The sequence below is a fragment of the Adiantum capillus-veneris genome, chromosome 19, assembly GCF_014529385.1.
Source record: "Adiantum capillus-veneris isolate H3 chromosome 19, ASM1452938v2, whole genome shotgun sequence".
Lineage (NCBI taxonomy): Eukaryota > Viridiplantae > Streptophyta > Polypodiopsida > Polypodiales > Pteridaceae > Adiantum > Adiantum capillus-veneris.
In genome coordinates, this window is record NC_140949.1 from 5,070,598 (window position 1) to 5,080,255 (window position 9,658).

At 35.4% G+C, this 9,658-nt stretch overlaps 1 pseudogene; it reads left to right on the forward strand.

Moving 5' to 3' along the window:
• Positions 1–7,382: 7,382 nt before the first annotated feature.
• Positions 7,383–8,502, forward strand: LOC147433490 (uncharacterized; annotated as a pseudogene).
• Positions 8,503–9,658: the final 1,156 nt, after the last annotated feature.

Genomic DNA, 9,658 nt, shown 5'->3' on the forward strand with positions numbered 1-9,658 from the left:
CCTACATCAACAAGAAAAAATTTAAGACCATAGAAGAAAGGTTAGCGACCAAAAATGATAGATTCAATGTTGTACTTCTAACCTGTCTCCTTGATTAACCCAAAACAACTCACTTTAGCCTTAGGAGGTGCTCTCCTAATGGCCCAAGTGGACTCTGCAACTTCAGACTCCTTTACCTGCTGTACTTTGAAGCTTGGACATTGTGGAATAGCTCTAGAGGTTGTGATGGTATTATATTCAGGTCTATGACTGTCAGTCTCATGAATCGGAGTTGAGTGATCCAACTTTCTTTTTCGACGCAAACTTACTTTCTCCATGGGCTGTCTCATATACTCCGAAGAGGCAAGACCTACTGCATCCATTGTAGAAGCAGTCAAATCAATAACCTTCTTCTCAATAGCTCGAGTTGTGTGTCCTTCCATTAGCCTTTCAGCTAGTTGTTTCAAGTCCGGACCAGTACCATGATATTTTCCATCCATAAAAGACTTATATTTTGCACTTTGCTACACTGCTGAGCATAAGTCAACAGCGGTAGCCTCATACAATGAGACATACTTTGTTGCTCCATGTGCAACACGAATACTTGCATGTTTAGATTCAGATAGGTTAGTTGATGGTACAAATCCCAAATCCTCGTGTTGTGTAAGAAACTGATCAATCCAATGTGATGCTCGTGCATCCCACCATGCAAGCCATAGCTGTAAGCTTTGTAGTTGTCCCTCAATAATGTGGTTGTCAGTCCAATAGTTTTGTATAGCTTGCTTACATCGTTCCTTCTCCATCTCAGTAGGTGCACTTCTCCACTGCCTGCACATATACGTGTGCTCTTCTTGAAAGGCTGGCTTAATGCACTTCTTAGTGTGATCCACCATATTTGTCTCCCAGTGAAACTTGCAAGGCCTCTCTTTCTCCTCCACCTTATTATTTGGACCACCAAAGTAGACTGTGCGCACTGCAATCCAATTTTGCTGAGCCTCATCTGACATGAAACCTCTAAATTGAGGAAGTGGAAAACCATTTTGCACCATTTGGTTGTTTAACATTTTCCAAAATTGAACCTGAGCATGGTGTTCTTGCACCTTAAACTCACAAGTTGCGATTGTGAGCAACTCACGTACATGTGGATCATATACATGGGCTCCCATTGTGCACCACCCCTTCACCCGATGCACATGATCAAAATGCACCCATTGGCCCTCCAATGAGCCACCTGGTTGCATTCGATTAACAAGATCAAATCATGAACCTGGACACTTAGATGACATCTTAAACACATGTGGCTGGCTATCATCACCAAGTTGATCACGAAAAAGAACACTTCGGATAAATGGATACATGCATCTTTATTTCAGTCTCAAAATAGCATCCTGAAATGATCGTCTCTTTTCAGCTGTCGCCTCTCAAAATAGCATCTCGGAGGTGTTGGGATGATCGTCTCTTTTGCAGCTGTCGCCTCTCAAACTATTGACTTATGTTGCTGGTGAAAATGCATTGCCTCGCTATGATGAGGGAGCTCATAAGCAAGTGGTTAGGAACTCAACATTCCCCAGGATGACCCACATCCTAAGTGAATGGGAGGATGAACATAGAGCATCCGAGCTGGTTCATGCAACCAATCCTCTTGTATAGGAAGCATGGAGGAGCCACCAACAATGCCACTAGACCCTACTTTAAGAAAGTATTTTGATGGAGTGAAGTTGGAAGCTGTAAGGTTTCCAGTTTCTGAAACCTTAAAGGTTGTATAAAGCTTAATCAAACTGATCTGATTATTGAAAAAGCAATGTTGAATTGTCCGACCATGGCAAATATTGGTATTTTTGGAATCTTAAGCACAACGAACCCCGGGCTAGAAATTTTCAGAATTGAATTCCGATAAAAATTGGCGTAGTTATGACCCCTGGAAGTTTACATTGTGAATTGAGTAAAATAGGTAAAATTGAAGGGTTGCAGTAATCATTTAAGCATAGACTTTATTAAAGGTCTCCCAGATATTTACCAATTAAGCAAAAATAGGTCAAATTATAGCAAAATTGACATTTTAAAAGCTGGCAGGTAATGGGAGGGTCATCACTGACTTGCCAGGGACTCATTTAGCAGTAGGGGGCATTTTTTGATTTGCTAGGGACTGCTTGAACTGCAAGCAACTGCCTTTTTCAGCCGGTGAGAGCTTATGAGTGCTAGAAAACTATGAATAGGACCCCTATCTTCACATTTTACACAGACTCGGAGCCTTGACACTCTCTCTCTCATCTAGAGAGAACGCTACGCAGAAATCACTAGAGATTAAGCTCTAGTTGATTAACCTAAACGGTAATTAGCCTAATCCGTCTTAATTAGCAAGGCTAAATTAATAATTTTTGTTAATAAATTAAAGATTAGATCTATAAATCCTCTCTTAATTAATTAATTTTTGCTGATTGTTGTAATTAATCTTAGTAATGTTAAGCTAATTAATTATCCTATCATATTAGGGCTGAAATTAACCAAATTAACCATGAATTAATGGTAAATATATTAATTAAGCTTAGATTAAGTTGAGGTAATTATCAGAGTTGCATTAGACAGTCATTAAGCTAGATAAATTATCCTATAATTTTTTGAGTAATTTTCCTAATTAATTAGGCAGAATTACACTATTTTTTAGAGGAAATTAAAGGGGGAAATAATCAAACTAATCCCAAATGCTGTGAGATATTTATCAGTGGTTAATTAGGTGTTAAAAAACTTGTGATAATTAGGAGAAGCTTAGATAATTAATCTAGCTAATTACTTTAGTAGAAATACTCTATTTTTTGAGCAATTTAAATAGGGGAAATTAGTAAACTCATTTCAAATGATATGATATATTTATCAGTGGTTAATTAGGTGTTAAGGAACCCGTGATAATTAGGATAATCTCAAATAACTAATCTAGCTAATTACTTTAGCAAAAATACACTGTTTTTTGAGAAATTTAAATAAGGGAAATTAGTAAACTCATTTCAAATGCTGTGATATATTTATCAGTGGTTAATTAGGTGTTAAAAAACCATGATAATTAGGAGAATCTCAGATAATTAATCTAACTAATTACTTTAGCAGAAAAACTCTGTTTTTGAGCAATTCAAATAGGGGAAATTAGTAAACTCATTTCAAATACTGTGATATATTTATTAGTGGTTAATTAGGTGTTAAGGAACCCATGATAATTAGGATAAGCTCATATAATTAATCTAGCTAATTAATTTAGCAGAAATACTCTATTTTTTGAGCAATGTAAATATGGAAAATTAGTCAAATCATTTAAAATGCTGTGATATATTTATCAGTGGTTGACTAGGTGTTAAGAAACCCATGATAATTAGGAGAATCTGAGATAATTAATCTAGCTAATTACTTTAGAAGAAATACTCTATTTTTTGAGAAATTTAAATAGGGGAAATTAGTAAATTGATTTCAAATGTTGTGATATATTTATCAGTGGTTAATTAGGTATTAAAAAACCCATGATAATGAGGAGAAGCTTAGATAATTAATCTAGCTAATTACTTTACCAAAAATACTCTGTTTTTAGAGAAAATTAAATAGAAAAAATTAGTAAACTGATTTCAAGTGCAATGAAATATTTATTAGTGGTTAATTAAGTGTTAAGAAACCCGTGATAATTAGGAGAATCTAAGATAATTAATCTAGCTAATTACTTTAACAGAAATACTTTGTTTCTTGGACAATTTAAATAGGGGAAATGATTTATTAGAGATTAATTAGATGTTAGAAAATCTGTTATAATTATTCTAATATCAGATAATTAGTTTAACTAATTATCTTAGTGGAACTACGCTGTTTTCAGGGGTAAATTAAAGGGGAAAATTAGTAAATCATGTGCTATAATTACATGCTATTTATGAGAGCTGTATTATAAGTTAAAGAGTCCGTGATAATTCTGTCAAGGTTATAAAAGTAGTAAATTTATCTAAGTCAAATTACACTATTTTTTAGCTAAAAAACTAAGGAGGGAAATTAATAAATCATGCTATATGATTACATGCTATTTATCAGAGCTATATTATAGGATAAAAAGGTTGTGATAATTATGCCAAGGTTAGAAAAGTAGTATAGATATTTATCTAAGTCAAATTATACTATTTCTAACTAAAAACTAAAGAGGGAAATTAGTAAATCATGCTATATGATTACATGCTATTTTTTCAGAGCTATATTATAGGGTAAAGAGGCCGTGATAATTATGCCAAGAATAGAAAACGAGTATAGGTATTTATCTAAGTCAAATTATCCTAATTTTAGCTGAAAATTGAAGATGGAAATTATATAATTAAGTTAGAAAATAAAAATATAATTACCAAAGGTCAAAAACATCCTTGTCTACTTGTGGTAATTATACCATAGTTAATTGGTGAGGTTAGAAAAGTTATAATTGACCAAAAGTCCTATTTTAACGAATGATTAATTAAAATAAATAGACTTTGTGGTCAAAAGTTTTTAGAAAAATTATAGTAAGTGTAAACCTATGATATCAAGTTGAGGAAATGAAATATTTAAGAGAAATTAAATACAATAAATATTAAACCCAAAATAAGTAGATTATTAGCTTAAAAGTCAATGGGAAAATTAGGAAAAAAGATATAGAAAATTATAATAAAATTAGGAGAGCTTAGAAAACCCTTAGGGAAGCGGTGGAAAAATTTATAATACCTATATAGACAAATAAGAAATTACTAGGTCAATAATTTACCAATTAAGACTATAAATTTAACCTTGGATGAGTTACGATAAATACAAAGGTTAAGTTTAGATTTTGAACTATTTACCCAATGATTAGACATCCTTTTTATAAGGATAAGAAGTTATGATACCAAAAAGGACCCGAGCAAATCCTACATCTGATGATGAGGACGTAGCTCCAAAACGAACTAGAGCGTCGCACGACGACGAAGCCGGGCCTAGTAGTAGGCGTACGGAGGAGAGTCTTCAGGCGCAAACGCAACAACAGATGGCCAATCAATCCCAGGTGGGTTTCCCATTATTCAATGAAGTCTTTAATTAGTTTAAGTTCTTTTATAAGTTAGAATTGCATACGTAAGAAGGATAAACTGGCTGAAAACGGAAGGTAACTTCCAACGTGCATTTGTTTATAATGTAGGAAAGAATTGTTTGGATTAAAACTGGTTGAAATAGGAAAGATATGATTGATCATCCTTAAGACAGCTTGTCTCAAGACACCTCCGACTCCTTAGTATAAATTGATGATAATGATTGGCTTTCTAGCCACTGATAAGTTGGTTACCCCCATGAACGATGAGTTTCTACTCCGTGTCATGTCTTGATGTTTCTACATAAGTTAGGATACCGTTTTTTATCCTAGGGGAGTCGCTCGGTTGTATGGGCAACTGGTTTGGTGTATGGGCACCCGGAACCTTGGGTGGGGGTTTATCCACTCCGGATTTGAATAAGGAATGGGTGCCATTTTTCACCCTTAGGTGGTCTTGAGACAAGAAGAGTACTAGTCATAGTTATTATGGACAATGTTTTGATTGACAGTACCCTGTCTTAAGTTTAAAGATGTCTATTTTCTAGTAATGTGATAGTAAGATAAATAAATCATGTGTGAGTGCAGGGTGGTAAGTGGGGATTGATTAAGGTTGTCAATCATGGATGGGTGGACCTGATTAGTCAGGTAACTATCCATCCCTGCGCACTAAAATGTTTTAGAAACTTCTTCACTTGGAAGAGGAATCCACCACCGGCTGTGCCCTCACATATGTTAGGGGGAAAAAAGCGTTGGCTAAGGAAACCATAATCTGAATGATGAAGTTATAGGGCCGGAATAAGAATTTTTCTTTGTAGGCCGTTTGAATACGTTGTCCCGTTTCCGCAGCGAGACAGGACTAGGTCTTCTTCTAAGGCTATAGACCCAAGCCATTGTCAATGGTAAAGGTCTATTCCTTGGATTTTTCTTGTTTAGAGACTCTGATTTTTAACAGACCTAGAGACCTGTCAAGGATCCCATCTCGATCTCGGTGTAGGCGGGTTGGGGACCTTATAGAAGCCCGTAAGTATATGTTTCAAATGTTGAGAAGTAGAGATGCAAGAGGGGATCTCAAATAAGGAAAAAGTGGTAATGAGACAAAGGAGAATAAGTCCATGGAACTTGAAAAAGCAGCACAACGTGTTGTTTTTAGGTAAATTGAATGCTCTTTTTAGCTTTGATTGTTTTTGGTGTGCATTGATGTGAATGTTTTTTTTTAATATGTGTGTCTATTTTAGTCTTTTTAAACACCTTGTTGTCAAGAAGTTGCTTGGTGAAATACCAAGTGTTTGCAAGGCATGGTGTAAAGTGGGTGACTCTCCTTTATGCATGTTTCCTTCTACCATGCAAGGATTGAGTAAATGGGAGATAGAAAATTGTCCATGGTGGATAGACTTTCCTTCGAGGAATCGTTTGGAGGAGGAGATTGATATGTATGAATTGCATGCTGGTAAGAGATCCACAGCTTCTACGGCTACTTTGCACAAAGAGGCTACAAAGAAAGCATCAAAGAAAGACATCACTAGCAAATCAAGAGGTTAGTCTTTTCTCCTTAAATACAACCGTTTGATACAAGTGTTACAAGCTTTTGGGTTCTCTTTGAATGTGTGTCGTTTTATGGGTTTTCTCTATATTAGGTTATGGTGAGAAAGACATTCATACTCAAGAGATTGCAGAAATTCTTGTAGAAAGTGATAATGTATTAGGTGAGTTTTTTAATATAAAAAGCATGATATCTTTGTGTGCTCATTTGCTTTCCTAAAGCGTATTTATGTGTGTGTGTAACTTGCAGAAGATTCAACTCTTGCAAAGGAATTTGTGACATATATTCACAATGGGCCATCAAAGATAGAATCTTATAGAGACACATGTTTTGAATCTATTTTTGGATGTTGTATTGGTGTTTATATTGAAATGGGTAGAGATTTTGAGAAAGGAAGAAAGAATGAGGCATATGAAAAGATGCATGAGTTTTTCAGCTTGCATGCTTATAAAGACCATCATTATCATCATGGAGAGAAAAAAGTGAAATGGGCAGCATGACTTGTTTTGATAGAGTTTCCCACAAGTATGGTGGGAATAGATGTTGGCGAGGAGGTTCCTTTGTGGGATATGTTGACAGAGGATCATGTACGCTATGGTATCTCCATAGGGGCTGCTAGTCTTGCTATTGATGGTTGGTTGGTCATGATTAGCGCATTGGATGGTAATCCTACTTACATTGAATTTTTCTTAAAAGATTTATTTGTTCTTTTCTTTTTTGAAAATTTTGTGGTTGAAACTTGTAGGTCCTTGCCTCACTTGGATTGAAAAGTATGCATATTGTCAAGGTCTAGTCGTGGTAAGAAGAGTGGTGATGGGAAGCAAAATACCATATGGAGGTTGCAAACAAGGAGAAAACACTCGCAGTGTGAGTAATTGCATAACAATTGATAATACCAAGCTCTAAAAGTAATGGTTTGATGATTTAATACTAATACTTTTCTATTGTGATGTGCATGATAGGTATGATGCAACATACTCATATTTTCTCATCGAATGGGTTACTATCCAACTTTGTATTTTGAGGATAGTAAAGCTCTTTTCAAAGCTAATTCATTGCAAATTGATGATGATTTTTGGGCTCATTACATGCCTGAAAAGAAGACACAACATCCACAATCCTCTAGATTGATTCGTGGAGCAGTTCAAAAGAGTATGAGCTTCATGGCTTGTGTCCTACGCACTTGTTGTTCTCCAGGGGGTTTAGTGATTGACATGGGTTGTGGTACGGCACCACTATCACATGCAGCCATGATATTGGGATATACATGCTTTGCTTTTGACAATGATGCATCAATCATCAAGGATTTGGTGGAACCTATTAAGCTATCAAGTGAGAAGAGGCCAATTGCATCAAAGGAAAAAGAACATACAAGAGGAGTGGAGGAGTTTGTGGTCAAACCGCTTGGAAATCCTTTTTTGATGGATGACTAGTAAGTTTTACATTGGGTGTCTCTTAGACCTATATGTTGCTTACTTGCATGGATATTTGACTTATAAGTAACCTCTTGGTACTTTCTTTATTTAGTTTTTAGTTTTGAGATGGTGGATTGTGTGCCATAGACATGATGATGTTCTTTGTGGCCTTCTTTTGAATTTAGCTAGTCCTTTTATAATGTAGTTAGTAGCTATAGTATAAATAAGATTGATTTTCAATCAATGCTCTTTCTTTATGTATGTTTATCAATGTGTATGCCATGAAAAGTTACTTTTTTCTTTGTGCCTTTGTTAAGCTCCAAGATAGGTGTCATCGTGGATATAACATTGATTGTTATTGTTGGGAACACTTTCCCAGTACGCTTCCTTTTTATGCAGAGCTAGAGGCACAAAGAATGGCAGCAAATGACTCATTTGATGATGATTTTGTTGCTACTCCAAGGAGGGAAAAAAGAAAGTGTGATTTTGTTGATGACGAGTGTGAGGAGGATAAATAATTGTACAACTTGAGAACATTTATCTGGATGTTTACTTTGATAGCATCTTATTGTAGTACTTGCTAATTATGCTTTGGTTTTAAGGGATATGTAAGGTGTTATTATCGATTTTGAAAAACCAATTGTTGTCTCTTATGAATGGTAACCATGTGTTTGTGGATGAAGCAATTTATGTAAAGTGTGTTGTTAATATGTAGAGTGTGGTTGTTAATATGTCCTTCTCAAGCAGTACGTCTACTTTGGTGTCTTTTCCATAGTATGGTCTCTTTGGTCTTAAATCTTTGTGGTTTTTTTTACATTAGAATCATGCTTTCTATTCTAATCTCTTTGGTTTTTCACCAGTTTCTCTTTGTTGTTTAGTTTGTTTGTTACACACACTCGCTCTAGTCATGATCTACATATGAGAAGTATGAGCGGATTATTTGTGTGTCTCTGTAGAAGATTGTAATTATAATCCTCCTTATGTCAGAAATATTTTTGTTTATGGTTTAATGACAAAGAAGTCATGGATGTTTATGCCTTAAACATATGGCAAGCATGGTAAGTACTAAACATATGGTAAGTACTAACTTAAGAAGAAAACGGAGATAAATTTAATCTAGAATTAAAAATGCTCAGTAAATTCCCTACATAGTGTTCAAGAATAAACAAAAAACGAAAATGGAGCGTACATAGTTTGTATACAAACATGGAATAAAAATAAAGTTAAGCGTAGTCGAGTATTACTAGGATTTCAGCCACAAGATATCTTCAACTCATGTGTCTCGCTCGCTCTGTATCCCTTGCTCGCTTTTCAAGGCTCGTTAAATGGTAGCACCCATTTTAGAGGAGAGTTTCTCTGACACATCGTCTGAGAGATCATACGGCCTCATGACTGAAGATTCTAACAAGTCAAACCCTAAGGGAACAGCTTCGATGGGTGCAAGCCCTTCTCAGCCTACATCTGATGTGAAATTGTTGTATTTGAAGTTTCAATTTGAAAATGTGCTTAAAGCCAAAAACTATAAGGATGGAATGGACCGCTAATGTGTTAAGTTGGAAAATAAGCCAAGCGAGTTCAGAGACCTTGTAGATGTTGATTATGACGGGGATAGATATTTTGACCGAGAGGGAATGATGTACCTAGCAGTTCATAACCCTTATATTATGGATAAAT